General features: G+C 46.4%; 1 protein-coding gene across 5 annotated transcripts in view; it reads right to left on the bottom strand.

The window, feature by feature from the left end:
* Positions 1-16,094, bottom strand: part of kiaa0513 (KIAA0513 ortholog) — a 70,393-nt gene extending 54,299 nt beyond the window's left edge. Inside the window, exon 1 of one of the 5 annotated variants that reach the window (XM_055664918.1) lies at positions 16,000-16,094. The gene's annotated coding sequence lies outside the window, so the exon portion shown is untranslated. Of the gene's footprint in view, positions 1-5,548; positions 5,797-15,784; positions 15,900-15,954 lie in introns of those variants that run through there. The other 4 variants (XM_055664919.1, XM_055664920.1, XM_055664923.1 and 1 more) reach the window with 4 other exon arrangements.
* Between the last annotated feature and the right edge of the window lie 2,354 nt (positions 16,095-18,448).

Raw genomic sequence — 18,448 nt, 5'->3', positions numbered from 1 at the left:
AGTAACAGTCATATGGATGGAATTGTTATTGAAGCCCAGATAATCCATGGTAGTTAACGGCTTCAATTCTGGTTTATCTGGGCGTGGGATGAACCTCAGTGCTTTAGGGAGCTGTTTCGTAGCTAGAACTGCTGCCACAGCTAATTCCTTTGTTCCCCTAATATGAGGATATCATCCAATATATGCCATGATTATGCTTGTTTTCTTAATATTTTCATGGCTATTTATATTTATAATAGTTTAGGGCTGAGGTTAGACCATTGGGAATGCTCTATACTCCCATTGTTGCCCTAACCGGGATATCCATTATCCAGGTAAAAATTTTTAGGTATCTACAATGATCCTAGTGTATGGGTATAAGATAGTTTGCATCTTCCATATCAATGCTCGCCATAAGGTATCCTTTGGAGATCAGATGTCTGGCAGTGACAAAAAACCCGTCTCCATCTTAAAGTGTATATACTCAACAGATTTATTTAGTGATATTAGATCAATGATGATGCTACATTCACCATCTTTTGTAGTTTTGGTGAATATATTCGATACAAATTCCAATGGTTCATGTTTACTCCCATGATCCGTTTAGTAATGAGCCTTTCTAGTTCAGCTTGACCTTCTCACTTCTCTTTCTTAGAGGGAGAAAATGCCCTTTGGGCGCATTGCTGAACTGGCGGTAATATGCCCAATTTGAATTCAAGTTTTTATCCACTAATACTGTTGAGTATATATTAGTTATTTGTGACAGCACCCCATGCTTTATCAACAAGTGTAAATGCGCCCCCCGCTGTTAGTAGAACACCCTTATTTAGTGTAAACTGGGAGGAACCAGACTACCTACCTCCATGTTTATTGTTTTTTCATGAAGGCTTAGTTTTGCTGGTATGCTGGTGCTGTCGGTGGGGCGGCGCATTTTCCCACAGCTCCGCTCTGGGCCCCTGTCTAAAAAGAACTTTGGGGGTAATGTGAAGCGGTCGCCAGGCTTTCACCAGTCCTTGTTCGATATTTGCTGGTAGATGCCGAGGGGTGCTGCCAGCTGGGTGTTGGATGCGATGTCCTGCTCGTTCCATGGCCTGCCCTCATGAGGCGCACAGGTTTAGCTGCCTCTCTTCCCGCAGCAGCGGTTTGCATAGCCCCGTATATTTGGGGTTGCGGGCAGGTCTTATATGCACAAATGTCAGTCGAGTATCCCAAATTTGGGAACATCTTAGGCGTCAGCACACTCGTAGTGCAACGGGATAGTCTCATCCTGGGAGAACCACCTTGGTGATCATGGCGTCTCACCTACCAGGTGAGTATGAACCGTGGAAAAAACGAGCAAAGGCGGTGACATCTTGACCCTTCTGTTAGGAGCTTCAAAGTTCGCTGCTTTTAGCTCTTGTCTGCGAGTCTGCTGACCCAGCTGCCTGCGGATTTGCCTCTAGAAAGGCCTACTCCTGCAGGGCTTTGTTTGGGAAGAAGGTCGCGTGGAGGAGCCATGTAGTGGCTCACGACACCCAGTAGCTCTTCCTGATCCTGCTCCCCTGGCATACTGCTGTTCTCGTCCGCCTGCCCAGCGTTTAAGCCAGCCCAGCCCTGGCCTCCTTAGCTAGCCTCAAAAGAGGGAGCAAAAGGGTGTGCTATAAATTTGAGCAGGCATAGCTCAAACTCTGTTGTTGCATCAATCCCTCGACAAGGGAGATGGCTAGTGCAATAGCACTGAGGTAGGAGTGTCAGCTCCCTTGGCATTCAGCCAGTGACCCCTCGTTTTCCCTGGAGGTTTTGAACTCCATGACCTCCTCTGGCTTGGGGAGACAGACATACTTATTTTTGCTGTCTCCACCTGTTCCAGTGTTGGAGGAAGTTGATTCCTGTAGAACCTGTAGTTTTGGTAAGGTTTTTGTCTTACCTGTAGTTAGAGGCTGCCTGCCGTTTTTCAGGCGGCATTGTAGCGGTTCCCGGGCGGCGATTCTCCTTGTCAGGAGTCTGCAGGGCTGCCGGTCGGGTTTTTAAATTTCCCTCCGGTCCGCTGCTGTTAACCAAACAGCTGTTCAGCGGACCGGCATCAGCGCAGCTCCCTGTCAGCGGTCCGCAGCGTGTGCGGTCCCGTTTGCGCCTATCCCCCTCCACTGTCGGCTCCTTCGCTGGAGTCGAACGGGGGCCGCTTCCTCTGCTGCTTTGCTCCCCCTGGAGCAAAAACCACAAGGCCCGATTAAGGTAAGTACTTACCTCACGTTCCTTGGTTGCGGGAGCGCCCGACTCCCGCTGGCCGCGTGTGCACAGCTGTGCGATAATGCCGCACCTGCGCACTGGGCTGGGTTCTTCACGGAATCACTCACGTGACTCCGAAGTAAAATTAGAATTTCACTGTCCTCCAACAGAATTCTCCAACTAAAATGTCCTTCTAGTTAATGAATTTACAAGCCAATATTCATTTCAGACCCTATATCCTCCTTGATTCCTTACTCTTATGCTGGGCGCTCTCAAATACCACTCCACATCTCTACAGCTTAAAGTAGCTTTTTCCTCTCGCTGCCTCAGTTCTAATGAAGGAGCCTCAACCCCTGCAACGGACTGTTTCAGCTGCTACGGTCAGGCAAACGCCTCCGTTGCCATGTGGTGAGAACGGAGAGGTTGAGAAGGAGTTTCTTCCAAGAGGCCATTCGGTCTGTAAACGCCCATCTCACCAGGGGACTAACTCTACTGAATGTTTTTCCTTCCATTATTTATTATGTAAAAGAATATGTGTGTTTATGATTGTGTTTATAGTTTGTTTGGTTGTTTGTCTTTTTGCACAAAAGTCCGCGAGCATTACCACTTTCATTTCACTGCACATCTCGTATGTGTATGTGACTAATAAACTTGACTTGACATGACCTGAAACATTGACCGTTTTCTTTTCCACAGATGGTGCCTGACCTGCTGAGTGTTTTCAGCAATTCCTACGTGTACTTAAAGCAAGCAAACCACAAAGGTCAGATAATGTTCTGAAGTAATGCTGTTCCTGGAACCAGAACAGAATGGTAATTGCATTTTGCTTATAATTGTTCCAAGCATAACATTGAACACATTAATTAGGCTGCAGAACAATGGGGGGGGAGGAGGGGGTGGAATTTAAAGGCCTTACCATGGTTGGGGTCAGATGTTTGCAATGACATGGCAATGTTATGTGCAAATCCTAGATTGTGGACAGTTCAGTTTGCAAAGGGACGAATAGAGCTAATAACAAATAAAGCAATGAAGCAAAGTTGAATGAAGGGATATAATAATTTGGAAGATTGGCAAGTACGGTATTATAAAGAGCAAAGAGAAAAAGCAATCAAAGTGGAGAGCAGGAGTGAGCAGGAAAGACCAAGAAGGGATCCCTGCAGTCAACAGGACACAGACGAGGAAATGAAGCTGCTCGCTATCAGAGAGGGTCAGCCTCCAATGTGTCGGGGAACATCCTGTGACTTTTGTCTTTGTAAAACATGCTACTTTGCTTTAGATATAAACTACCTATTATGTCAGACAAAAATGGCTTTACTATATACCAAGCTATCATTTGTTGTAGATAGACACAAAAAAGCTGCAGTAACTCAGCGGGACAGGCTGCATCTCTGGAGAGAAATGAATGGGTGACGTTTTGGGTCGAAGACCCTTCTTCAGACGTGTACTTTCTTCAGTTAAATTGGGAAAGGCAAGAAAATGCATGAAGCAATTAACAAGGCTGCCTGAGTCTAGGCACCACACGTCAAACAGGTGCATGCTGTTAGTTCAACTAATTTGCCAGTAAAATCTTTACAACACAATAGACCTTTATTTATCCCAGGAGGGAAATTGATCTGCTAATGTCATAAAACATAAAATACATGAAACATGAAATTAATGTGACGTGCGGAAAGGATTGGGGATGTGCAAAGATTGGGTGGGGAGGGGGGGTGAGTCTGCCCCATGACAGAAGTGGGAAGAGTTGTAGTTTGATAGCGACATGGAAGAAGGGTCTCCTGTGGTGTTCTGTACTGCATCTGGGTGGAACCAGTCTATTGCTGAAGGTACTCCTCAGGGTGAGCAGTGTGCACGGAGGGGGTGAGCTCTATTGTCCAAGATGCTATGCCGTTTGAGAAGCATCCTCACCTCCATGAATCCAACTCCGCCCTCAGCACGGAACCAGCGTTCCTGAGGAGTTTGTTAATCCTGTTGGCGTTCCCGGCCTTCGCCCTGCTGCCCCAGCAGACTACAGCAATGATGATGACACTGGCTACCACCGATTGGTAGAAGATCTGCAGCATCTCACTGCAGACGTTGAAGGAGCGGAGCCTTCTCAAAAAGTACAGCCGACACACAGACTGGAGGAACAGCACTTCATATTCCGCATGGGTAGCTTACAACCTAATAGCATGAACAATGAGTTCTCCAATTTTAAGTAACTAACCTACAAACAACCACCCCCTCCCCCGTGATCCACTTGGACTTATACCCATTTTATATTTGTTAACATAGAACTTTGTCCCCTTCTCCTTCCTCTTCCCCCTACATTCCATTCACTGGCTTTAAAATATGCACCTCTTCTATCCTTTTCTCACACCTTTTGCCTTTTTATCTCTGGCCTTTGTTCAACCATCTGCCAATCAACTCCCCCTCCCCCCTCACCTGTATCCATCAATCACTCGCCAGGCTTTGTCCTACCCCTCCTCTCTTCCAGCTTTCTTCCCCCCTGCCACAATCAGTCCGAATAAGGGTCCCAACTCATAAAATCACCTATCCATGTTCTCCAGAGATGCCTGGTCTGCTGAGTTACTCCAGCACTTTGCGCCTTTTTTTGTGAACCAGCATTCACCATCATGGTGAATCTCTTCTGTACTCTCTCTATTGCTACCATGTCTCTTCTATAGTGTGGCGACTAGAGGAGTACACAGTAATCCAAGTTTGGTCTAACTAATGTTTGACACAAGTGAATCATGCCACCCCCCTGAACACAACAAAAGCTTTTCACAAATAACAATAAACTACACTCAAGTAGGCAACTACAACAGTGCTGAGGTCCGTATCAGTATCCCCCGATACTCAGGTCCATGGCTCTCCCCACTGTCAAATATTTTATAAACATTCACCCTGTAAACTTATACATAGGAAGGCGTCTGGTGCCTGGGGAATTGTACACATCAGTACTTTACGGAGCATGGAAAAAGGATGAAACTTTACCATCTGCATGCCTGTCTTGTGGCTTCTGCTCAAAAATCTCTCCTCACATCTCACAAGACCAATGACTAGTCAGCACAAAGCAGGAGCAGCCTTTGCAAAGGCTCGTTTAAAAAAAAAACAGAAATTCAATTGCTCCCAGAGGGAATCTAGCACATGCCACAATTAACTTTAATTACACCTATCACAAACTATAATAAATATTCCCCAGGAGAGGGAGAAGCAGTGGAGGTATCTGACAGTCAACACATCTAACACTGGGGACTGTCACTGCACAGCACATAACCTACATTGATATTTATTTGTACCTTGTAGTTTCCAAAGAGTCCACCAGGGACTATACTGGAAGTTGGACAATTTTTACATTAATCAAGCCAATTAACCTACAAACCTGTACATCTTTTGGAATGTGGGAGGAAATCGAAGATCTCGGAGAAAACCCATGCAGGTCACGGGGCGAGCGTACAAACTCCGTACAGACAGCGCCCATAGTCGGGATCGAACCTGGTTCTCCGGCGCTGCATTTTGCTGTAAGGCAGCAATTCTACCGCTGCGCCACTGAAATACAAGTTACATTATAAATTCATTAAGTGATACAGCACAAAAACAAGCCCTTGGGCCCAACTGCCATATTGCCCACATAGACATACTGGACGAGTCCCATTTGGCCCATGGCCCTCCAAACCCTTCATATCCACATATCTGTCCAGATGTCTTTTAAAATTCATAAATGTACCCGCATCTACAGCTTCATTCCAATATGGACTACCCTTTGAATGAAATCGTTGCCCCCGAGGTCCCTCTTAAATATCTCCCATCTCATCTTAAGCCTATGCTCTTTAGTTTTAGAATTGTCAACTGTGGGGAAAAAATACATTAAAGACATTGCTACTATTTCACAGATTGGTAAATTCAGAGGGAAGGATTATGAAATCTGCATGCTAGATTCAATTTTTGAATTCAAATTAAACCTACGTCTGCCTTGTACTGGACACACGTACATCACCTGTGACCAGTTTTTTCACTACTGACTTTAAGTCCCACGTCAACACATTCACAAATACTTGCTTTATTTCCCAGTACAATGGCAAGGGAGCTTTGCAATGTGCAAGGTGCAATTGTTTGGATGAGGCATTGCACTGGGCCCTGCCTGTGCAGGCAGACACAAAATGCTGGAGTAACTCAGCTGGACAGGCAGCATTTCTGGAGAGAAGGAATGGTTGACGTTACGGGTCGAAACCTTTCTTCAGACTGTGCAGGGATGTACATCGCCTAGATGTAAAAATCTGAGAGAACTACTTCAAAGAAGTTATCTCATGTCCTGCTGCAAGAGTCCAATTCTTCAATCAATACTATTAAAAAAGCGCTGTCAATAGACAATAGGTGCAGGACTAGGCCATTTGGCCCTTCGAGCCAGTGCCGCCATTCAATGTGATCATGGCTGATCATCCCCAATCAGTACCCCGTTCCTGCCTTCTCCCCATATCCCCTGACTCCGCTATTTTTAAGAGCCCTATCTAGCTCTCTCTTGAAAGCATCCAGAGAACCTGCCTCCACCGCCCTCTGAGGCAGAGAATTCCACAGAATCACCATTCTGTGTGAGAAAATGTGTTTCCTTGTCTCCGTTGTAAATGGCTTACTCCTTATTCTTAAACTGTGGACCCTGGTTCTAGACTCCCCCAACATCGGGAACATGTTTCCTGCCTCTAGTGTGTCCAAGCCCTTAACAATCTTATATGTCTCAATGAGATATCCTCTCATCCTTCTAAACTCCAAAGTGTACAAGCCCAGCTGCTCCATTCTCTCAGCATATGACAGTCCCGCCATCCCGGGAATTAACCTTGTAAACCTACGCTGCACTCCCTCAATAGCAAGAATGTCCTTCCTCAAATTAGGAGGAAGAGCAAGAGATTACTGTGCATAATTTGCTACAGGTCTTAAATTACAGCAATCATTATAAAGGCAACCCATGTGTTACAGAGAATTGTATTCCTTAGAAAATCATCCTTATCAATATTCTCTGTAACCCGATATCCCATGGAATCACATGTCATAACACGGCAGAATGGTGATGGAGAGGTAGTCACTGCTTACAATGCTAGAGACCCAGGTTCAATCCTGACTACGGATGCTGTCTGAATGGAGTTTGCACAGTTGTTCCTAGATCCCTCTGTTCAACAGCATTCCTCAATTCGCTACCATTTACCATGTACGTCCTATCTTGATTTGTCCTGCCAAGATGCACCTCACACTTATCAACATTAAACTTTTCCACTTCATTCACCTGATCATGGAGTAGAATACTGCATCCATCCGAGTGGACACCACCACTTGTGGTACCCCACTAGTCAATGCACGTTACACATCATACACACAAACGTACGTTGTGGTGGACACTCAAAGGTTTGGTGTCCCAGAACACAAAACATTTTCACCAAGAATGTCCTTCCTTAATTAGGGGACCAAAACTGCACACAATACTTCAGCTGTGGTCTCACTACTGCTCTGTACAACTGCAGAAGGACCTCTTTGCTCTTATATTCGATTTCTCTTGTTATAAAGGCCAACATGCCATTCGCTTTCTTCATTGCCTGCTGTACCTGCATGCTTACTTTCATTGACTGGTGAACAAAGACCCCCAGATCTCGTTGTACTTCCTCTTTTCCCAACTTGACGCCATTTAGATAGTAATCTGCCTTCCTGTTTTTGCTACCGAAGCGTTAAACTGCATCTGCTATGCATCTGCCCACTCACCCAACCTGTCCAAGTCACCCTGCATTCTCATTGCATCCTCCTCACAGTTCACACTGCCACCCAGCTTTGTATCATCTGTAAATTTGCTAATGTTACTTTGAATCCCTTCATCTAAATCATTGATGTATATTGTAAATAGCTGCGGTCCCAGCACCAAGCCTTGCGGTATCCTACCAACCCTCACGGTCCCTCAGATCCACATCAGCCGTTCTCCTCTCCATCCACAAATCCAACCTCCGCAGTTTTGGGGACAGAGCCTTCTCCAGGGCAGCTCCCAGGCTCTGGAACTCCCTCCTCCAACTGATCCGCAATTCCGTGTCCCTCACCATCTTCCAGTCCCGCCTCAAGACCCATCTCTTCACCTCTGCCTATCCTTAGCCCCACGTCCCCCTCCCTTTTCATCTGTGCTTGAATTGCCTCATATTATGTTTTGAATTGAATTCTGACTTTAATTTGTGTACTAGTCATGTCTCTACTATTTATTTCATTCCGCATACATGTTTTTCCTCTACTTGCTAAAATTTTGTAAGGTGTCCTTGAGACTCTTGAAAGGCGCCCATAAATAAAATTTATTATTATTACTATTACTACTCCACTAGTCACTACCTGACATTCTGAAAGGGACCCGTTAATTCCTACTCTTTGTTTCCTGTCTGCCAACCAATTTTCTATCCATGTCAGCACTCTACCCGCAATACCATGAGCCCTAATTTTTCCCACTAATCTCCTATATGGGACATTATCAAATGCTTTCTGAAAGTCCAAGTACACTCCATCCACTGGCTCTCCTTGTCCATTTTCCTAGTTACATTCTCAAAAGATTCCATAAGATTAGTCAAGAATGATTTTCCCTTCGTAAATTCCATGTTGACCCGAACCGATCCTGTTACTCCTATCCAAATGTGCCGCTATTTCATCTTTTATAATTGACTCCAGCATCTTCTCCACCATCGATGTCAGGCTAACTGGTCTATAATTCCGTTATCTCTCTCCCGCCTTTCTTAAAAAGTGGGATAATATTAGCTACACAGGAACTGATCCTGAATCTATAGAACATTGGAAAATTATCACCAATGCTTCCACGATTTCTAGAGCCACTTCCTTAAGTACCCTAGGATGCAGACCATCAGGCCCTGGGGATTTATCAGCCGTCAGTCCCTTCAGTCTACCCAACACCGTTTCCTGCCCAATGATGATTTCCTTCAGTTCCTCCGACATCCCAGACCCTCTGGCCACTAGTACATCACGAATATTGTTTGTGTCCTCCTTAGTGAAGGTGGATCCAAAGTACCTGTTCAACTCATCTGCCATTTCCTTGATCCCCATAATAAATTCACCTTTTTCAGTCTTCAAGGGTCCAACATCCAAGTTTGAGGATGACAAAGCTGGGTGGCAGAATGAGCTGAGATGAGGATGCTATGAGGATGCAGGCTGATAGGTTGGGGATGCAAGTCAGATGCAATATAATTTGGATAAAGAACATCCACTTTGGTGCCAAGAACAGGAAGGCAGATAATAGTTAAAATGTGTAAGAAAGAATGGCAGATGCTGGTTTAAATCAATGGTGGACACAAAATGCTGAATTAACTCAGTGGGTGAGGCAGCATCAGTGGAGAGAAGGAATGGGCAAAGTTTCTGGGTCGAGAGCCTTCTTCAGACTGAAAAAGTGTCTCAACCTGAAATATCGCCCATTCCTTCTCTCCAGAGATGCTGCCTCACCCGCTGAGTTACTTCAGCATTTTTTATCTACCCTCCATTATCTGAATGGTGTCAGATTGGGTGCAATGATATCTGGGTACCTTGTACATCAGTCACTGAAAGTAAGCATGCAGGTACAGCAGGCAGTGAAGAAAGCTAATAGCATGTTAGCCTTCATTGCGAGAGGATTTCAATTTAGGAGCAAGGAGGTCCTACTGCAGTTGTACAGGGGCCTGGTGAGACCGCACCTGGAGTATTGTGTGTAGTTTTGGTCTCCTAATTTGAGGAAAGATCTTCTTGCGATTGAGGGAGTGCAGTGTAGGTTAACCAGGTTAATTCCTGGGATGGCAGGACTGATGAAAGAATGGGTCGACTGGGCTTGTATTCACTGGAATTTAGAAGGATGAGAGGGGATCTTAAAGAAGCATATAACATTCTTAATGGATTGACCACGGTAGATGCAGGAAAAATATTCCCCATGTTGGGGGAGTCCAGAACCAGGGGTCACAGTTTAAGAATAAGGGGTAAGCCATTTAGTACTGAGATGAGAAAAAACGTTTTCACCCAGAGAGTTGTGAATGTGTAATTCTATGCCACAGAAGGCAGTGGAGGTCAATTCACTGGATGTTTTCAAGCGAGTTAGATTTAGGTCTTAGGTCCAACGGAATGAAGGGATATATAAAAAATGCAGGAATGGGATTTTAGCCACCAGGTGGTACCACAGTAGCTGCCTCACCAACAGTCTGTCTCGTCCTTTTCTTCTTTGTTATTTTTTAGCATGACAGCCCCGGGATGGTGTGACTGTCATATGCTGAGAGAATGGAGCGGCTTGGCTTTTATACTCTGGAACTTAGGAGGATGAAAGGGAATCTATTAAAACATATACGATTATTAAGGGTTTGGACACGCTAGGGGCAGGAAACAGGTTCCTGATGTTGGGGGAGTCCAGAACCAGGGGCCACAGTTTAAGAATAAGGGGCGAGCCATTTAGAACGGCGACGAGGAAACACTTTTTCACACAGAGTTGTGAGTCTGTGGAATTCTCTGCCTCAGAGAGCGGTGTAGGCCGGTTCCCTGGATACTTTCAAGAGAGAGCTAGATAGGGCTCTTAAAGATATTGGGGTCAAGGGATATGGGGAGAAGGCAGGAATGGGGTACTGATTGGGGTTGATCAGCCATGATCACATTGAATGGCGGCGCTGGCTCGAAGGGCCAAATGGTCTACTCCTGCAACTATTGTCTATTGTGTTAAATTAGCTTTGTTTTATGTGGCCGGTGGGGGAGGAGTTGGGGGAAACTTTTAAAAATCTCTTACCTCGACGGAGATACGATTTTTTTCCGTATCGTATCTCCAGCCGCACTGCAGCCTAACATCAAGAAGCTGACAGCATCTTGCTGTGAATCTACTTTGGGAGCCTGCAGGACTTAACATCATGGAGCTGGTGGTCCCTGTTTGTGGTCGACCTCGGAGCTCCAACCGCGGGAGCCTGCGGACTTTAACATTGCGGAGCTCGTGGTCCCTTGTTTGGGAGCTCCAAGCCGCAGGAGCTTCGACCGCCCCGATCGCGGGAACTTCGATTGCCCCGACGTGCGAGAAAAAGGAGTGAAGATCACAGTGAGGAATGTGGGGAATCCGCTCTGGTGGATGTTTATGTTAACGTTTATGTAGTTGTGAGTCTTGTTGCTTTTTTTTAGCAGGATAGCGTGGTAAATCAAGTATCACTGTACCTTAATTGGTACACTTGCCAATAAAATGCCCTTTGAATCCTTTGATTTTGGATGATCAGCCATGATCATATTGAATGGCGGTGCTAGCTCGAAGGACCAAATGGCCTAGTCTTGCAACTATTTTCTACGTTTTTATGTTTAGTAAACTAGATTGTAAGCCCTGACTAGATTTCTCAGTTTTGGAACATACATTCTGTGCATCCAGACTGAGGCCCGATACAAATCTGACTTTCACTAAGATTTGCTCACATTCTTTTAAACCACTGACCTGGCCCAGTCTATTCAACCACTTCATATATGGCAAGTCGCCTTTCCAAGAATCTATCATCACTCTTCTCTGCACTTCCTCCAGGGGAAGTAAACAGCCCATATCTGTATATAATACTTCAGGGTAGTTTCATCAAAGCCCTGTGGCAGCAAAACATCTTTCAGCCTGTATTCCAATCCTTTTCCAATATAGACCAATATTATTTGCTTTTACAACTGCTTTCTGCACCTGACTGTTTGCTTTCATTGGAGTGTGTGCGAGAATTGCCAGGTCCCTTTAAACACCCATATTATTCAATATCCACCATTTAAAAAGAAACACCAGATTGACACCAAAAGGTGGAGTAACTTAGCGGGTCAGATAGCATCTCTGTGGAAAATAGGTGACTTTTCAGGTGGAGACCCTTCTTAAAAAGATGTCTGACCCGCCGAGTTACTCCAGCTTTTTGTGTGTATCTTTGGTTTAAACCAGCATCTGCAATTCCTTCCTACACATTTAAAAAGCACTCTTAACACCACAGTGGATAATTACACATTTTACAGTTACATTCCACCTGCGATGTTCTGATCATTCACTCCACATTCTCCTCCCTACTCACCTTGATTTGTAATGTCAGTAAACTTGGAATTAGGACAATTGGTCCTTTCAGTTAATTATATATAGTCAGGGGCCCTCCTCACGGCGACCCCGTCCACAACCTCCAAGCACTGCACTAATCTTAACCTGTAGCTGGAGAATTTCAAAGATTCACTCTCCCCGGTGAGGAAATTATTTTTCATCCATTTATTGCTCTTCCCTTTTTCTGATTTCACTCTCTCTCTCTCCTCAGGGGATGGATTATCAACCAACATTCATTACAAGCCCACAGACACCCACAACCACACTCCTCGCCACTGCTTACTGTGAGGATTGCATTGCATTTGCTCAACCTCCCCGATTCCAATATGTGTTTTCTGATGTCGACTTCCCATACCTATGGTGCTGAGACCTCCATTTCTTTCCCAAGCAGGATTTCCCATCCACCATGGATTGTGTGTCTTCATGTCGTATACCACATGTGTACTCGCACTGCTGCACCCTCCACCATGGAGAAGCCAAACACAGATTGGGGGACTGAAAGTCCTGATCTGAAAATGACCCCGGGCTTCCAGGTGTCACTTCATTACTCCCTCTCACTCTGCCCTCTATCTTTTCACATTATTCTGACAAATCCCAATGCAAGGTTATGAATCAGTACCTCATCTTCCATCTTTGTAGGTTATGGGTGCCAGGACACACTGAATTGGACAATTTCAGATTGCAAAGCTTTCCCATTCTGATGAAAAGCAAGTGATCCACCTGTAATATTACCTCAGTTTCTGACTGTAAATAACACCAGGCCATCTGGATATGTTTGGCAGTCCCATTTCCAATTCCCAGTGTCCTGCACATCACAACATATCTCTCCTCTCCCCATTCCCCTATTTATTCCCATCCAGAAGATCAGCTGCCATTCACCGGTTTCTCCCAGCTGCCACTGCTTGAGATTTTCCACTATTTTTTAATTATTATTAAATACGATTTCCCCTTCATATATATCCATTCTGACTCTGTCCAATCAAATGTTCTAAGTGCCCAGTTACCACTGCCTTAACAACGGATTGGTGCATATTCCCAATACCTTAACTTCAAAATGTATGTTAAGGCATAAAGCACTCTACAGAAATAGCTTCAAATCAATAGCTCACAATTTAGTTAGAAACTAGTTTTACAATAATAATATTATTCAATACGGTCATCTGCATTCAATACGGTCATCCCCACCAAGCTCACCACCAAACTCCACCAGCTAGGCCTCAGCTCGCCGATATGCGATTGGATCCTGAACTTTCTGATGGAGCAACCGCAGGCAGTGAGACTGGGCCCGCACCTGTCCTCCACTATCACCCTGAGCACCGGCACACCACAGGGCTGTGTACTAAGCCGCATGCTCTACTCCCTCTTCACTCACGACTGTGTTCCTGCATTCGACACCAACACCATCGTGAAGTTTGCAGACGACACAACAGTGATTGGGCTGATCACCAACGGTGATGAAATAAAATACAGGGCGGAGGTGCAGAACCTGGCGGACTGGTGCACACGTAACAACTTGTCACTAAACACCTCCAAGACCAAGGAGCTGATTATTGACTTCAGGAGGTCCCACAATGGAGAATACGCCCCAATCGCCATTTACGGGGAAAGTGTGGAGAGAGTGTCCAGCTTTAAGTTTCTGGGCACTCACATTTCAGAGGACCTCACATGGTCCACCAACACCGCTGCGCTGGTCAAGAAGGCACTGAGCAAAGACTGGTCTGCCCCAACAACTGCTGACAACGTTCTACCGCTGCACCAGAGAGCATATTAACATATGGCATCTCTGTGTGGTATCTCAGCTGCACGGAGGCGGAGAGGAGAGCTCTTCAGCGCGTCGTCCACAGAGCGCAGAGGATCATTGGGACAGAGCTACCAGCCTTGGAGGGCATATACCACACACACGGTGCCTCAGGAAGGCCGTCAGCATCCATAAAGATTCATCACACCCCTGTAACGGACTGTTTAAACTGCTTCCCTCTGGCAGACGTTACAAGGCCTTCTACGCCCGAACCTCCAGACTCAGAAACAGCTTTATTCCAAGAACTATAGCGGCTCTGAACCAGCCCTGCTGAGTGCCCCCCACCCCCCCATGGACTGTCTCCCTCGGATGGTCACGACACACCGCTTATTTATTTACTTAACTTTTCTTTTTCATCGGTTGGAGCTGCATACCAAATCTCGTTGCACTGACGTGCAATGACAATAAAAGATATTATTATTATTAATACTTAGAGAATACTACACAGAACTGTAGCTCTAACATGCCTTACATTCCTGTATTCGGGCAAACCACTGAGAATGTAATCATTCCAAACAGCAAAATAATGGGAAAGCTGGAAATAAAAGTTGGAAACAGTGGAAATGCACAGTGTAGATGACAATGCATATGTGGAGCGAGATACACATCATTAAGGTGGAAAGAGTGTAGAAAAGATTTGCAAAGATGGTGTCATGACTAGAAGGGCTGAGCTATAGGGAGAGGTTGTGTGGAGAAGCTAGGACTTTATTCCCTGGAGCATAGGAGGATGAGGTGATCTTATGTGTATTAAATTGAGGGGAATAGGTCGGGTGAATGCACAGAGTTCTTTACTAAGAGGAGGGGAATCAAAAGCCATAGGATACAAGTTTAAGATGAGAGGGGCAATATTCAACAGGAACCTATGGGGGACATTTTTCAAAGCCAGTGCACCTGTGGAGCGAGATGCCAGAGAAGGTGGCTGAGGCAGCCAATATACCAAACATTTAAATTACACTTGGACAGGTACATGGATAGGAAAGATTTAGGATATGGCCCAAACGTGTGCAAATGGAACATCTTGGATGGATTATCTTGTTCAGCGTGGATGATTTAAGCCGAAGGGCCTGTTTCCATGCTGTGTGACTATGATTTTATTTCAGGTGAAGTTAACCTTATGAATTCTCTTTCCCTCCTCAGACTGCCTGTCTTGCCGAGTTTTGTCAAGACTTTCAATATTTATATGATGGCATTTCCATTGATTTCTTTTTTAAAGACTAAAACAGAATCAATTAAAAAAAATGTGGAAAAAAATATGAGATAAACATTTTTCATAATATTGGTCCGATTCACATTTAAACATTCTCCAACACGGAAGCTTATAAACAACTACTAATCCAGCTTCAATCAATCAGCAAGTACAGCAAGATTTTATAGTTATAATAATAATAAACGCTGACTGGCCTGATTATTGTTCCAGTAAAGCAAATTACTATTCCGGACTGGGATATTTTGCATAAAACCTGACAATTAGGAGCAGGAGTCTCCAGCCTGATTCGACGTTCAATTCGATCTGAGAACGACCTCAATCCCACATTTCTGTGTACCACCTGGTACGTTTTCACCCTTTATTTATCAGGACTCCATCTTTTTAAATCATTTAAACATTAAGCTGCAATTCCATTTGAGGAAGAGAGTATCAAATCAGATTTGTATTGTTTGCAAGGTGGTCTGTTTTTTCGGAGTTAACCGTAAAACAGTGGGCAAACACACAGACGCCAACGTGTAGCAACCACAGCGGCGACTGAGCTGATACCCAGACTCACCCCGACCCAAACATCCCGCCTGGCCGCGGCCCCCGCGCTGGCAGCTGCTGCCCGTAGACGGACGTCAAGCCCCCCCCGCCGCCGCCGCCAGTACGACGACCCCTTCACCAGCCTTGCCCAAGTGCTGCGTCCCGTCCCCCAGCTGCTGTCCAGCCCGGCGACTACCACACCTGCCCTCGCTGGGCCGCGTTTCCATGACGACCCGCGACCCTCACCTCCTGAAATCACCTCCACCGCGTCCGCACAACTTGCGCATGCGCCCTGCCAGGAGCTCGGCGGACGAGGGCCAGCACGTGACAGCGCCGGTGACGGACGCTGCTCCTTCCCTGCGGAGCCGCCGCCTACCGGCCGGGACAGATGGAGGACGGGTAAGGAACAGCTTGGAGCGGGACAACCGTTCATCCCGGGGCCTCCAGAGCACAATGTTGGGGATGGAAGGGCTTTTTGTCGGTTATCCGCACCCCTCCACCCTGTCCCGAGTGCGTTCATCCTCCACCCGGTCCCAGTGAGGTTATCCGCACCTATGGTCATAGAATCGCTCATCACGGAAACAGGCCGTTCGGCCCAACTTGCCCATGCCGACTGATGCAATTATAAAAAAAAGCACATCAGCGCCTCTACTTCCTGAGAAGATTACGGAGAGTCGGTATGTCGAGGAGGACTCTCTAACTTCTACAGGTGCACAGTAGAGAGCATGCTGACCGGTTGCATCGTGGCTTGGTTCGGCCCTGGAGCGGAAAAGACTACAAAAAGTAGTAAACGCTGCCCAGTCCATCATCGGCTCTGACCTCCCTTCCATCGAGGGGATTTATCGCAGTCGCTGCTTCAAAAAAGCTGGCAGTATCATCAGAGACCCACACCATCCTGGCCACACACTCATCTCCCTGCTACCTTCAGGTAGAAGGTACAGGAGCCTGAAGACTGCAAAAACCAGGTTCATAGCTACTTCCCCACAGCCATCAGGCTACTAAACCTGGCTCGGACAAAACTCTTAATTATTAATAACCCATTATCTGCTATTTGCACTTTATCCGTTTATTTATTCATGTGTGTATATATTTATATTATGGTATATGGACACACTGATCTGTTTTGTAGTAAATGCCTACTGTGTTCTGTGTGCTGAAGCAAAGCAAGAATTTCATTGTCCTATCGGGGACACATGACAATAAACTCACTTGAACTTGGATGACGAATGTGAAGACCCACTTCCCGCCCACACAGAATCGCAAACCATCAAAGACAGGGACAAAGTAGCGAATGACCTAATCTGCAGAATAGATGAGAAACACAGGCAAAGATGGATGGAGACAGTGGAATCAATTGATTTCACACACTCCAGCCGTCAGGCGTGGCAGACCATGAACAAGCTGATGGGCAGGTCGACAACCCCAGCACAGTGTCCCATCACTGCAAATTCCATCGTGTCGCTACTGCTGAGCAACGTCCGCTTCCCCAACGCAGACAAGGACTTCACCAGAACAACATCGGCGAGAGTCCACGATCACACAGGGCCCTGAGCGGCGACTCCAACCTATCCCATGATTTCACAACACAAGAAATCGAGCAGGCCATCCGACGGCTGAAAGGCACCAGGCACCGACTGCATCCACCCAGAATACATAAAACACCAAGGCAAGAAGGCAACTGACTGGCTGTGCTCCTTCCTCTCCACGTGTTTCCGCTGCCTGAAGCAGTCAAAGATCTGGCGCTGCGCCAAGGTGATCGCTCTGCCGAAGCCAAACAAGCCTAATGATGACCCCAAAGAATACCGACCCATCTCACTGCTGTGTGTTCCATACAAGTTCCTGGAACGTCTCCTCCACACATTTCAATCCAGTGATCGACCCTCAGCTGCCTAAAGAACAGGCTGGCTTCCGAAGTGGTAGGTCAACGGCGGACCAGGTGACCCTGTGCCAAGACATAGAGGACAGCTTCCAGGCAGGAGAGCAGGCAGGCGCTGTCTTCTTGGACCTCACAGCTGCATATGATACTGTCTGACTGCATGGACTACACATGAAGCTTCTGGAAACAAGCACATGGTGAGCTTCATCATGGAGATGCTGAGCAACTGCAGCTTCAGGCTACACACCAGCAATGGGCAATGAAGCAGGGTGAGGAAACTTAAGAACGGCGTCCCACAGGACTCAGTGCTGGCACCAATGCTGTTCAACATCTACATCCATGACCTGCCTGCAACCCAGTCAAAGAAGTATAGTCATCCTACTCAGTAAGCCATCCTGGGAAGCAGCAGAAGAGGGCCTCTCTGAAGACATGAACATCCTGTCTTCATACCTGAGGAACTGGCGTCTTAAGCTCAGCATGGGTAAGACAACAACTTCTATGTTCCACCTCGCGACCCGCGAGAATAATATCATGGTGAATAACGCCCGGTTACGGTCCCAGCTCGTCCCCATATACCTCGGTGTGAAGCTCGACAGAACGTTGTCATTTAAACCACACCTGGAAGGTGCCAAGGCAAAGACAAGCGCCCGTGCAGTACTGATACGCCGCCTAGCCGGCACACATGGAGAGCCACGACGAAGACACTGCGCACGTCCACAGTGGCCCTGGAGTTCTGAGGTCAGCCGCCGCTGAGGTCTGGTGCCGTAGCACTCACGCCAAGAAGCTGGATGCTGCCCTCAACAGCGCCCTGCAGACTGT

This window comes from Leucoraja erinacea, chromosome 50, assembly GCF_028641065.1.
Source record: "Leucoraja erinacea ecotype New England chromosome 50, Leri_hhj_1, whole genome shotgun sequence".
Lineage (NCBI taxonomy): Eukaryota > Metazoa > Chordata > Chondrichthyes > Rajiformes > Rajidae > Leucoraja > Leucoraja erinaceus.
This window is presented reverse-complemented; position numbering and strand designations above follow the sequence as displayed.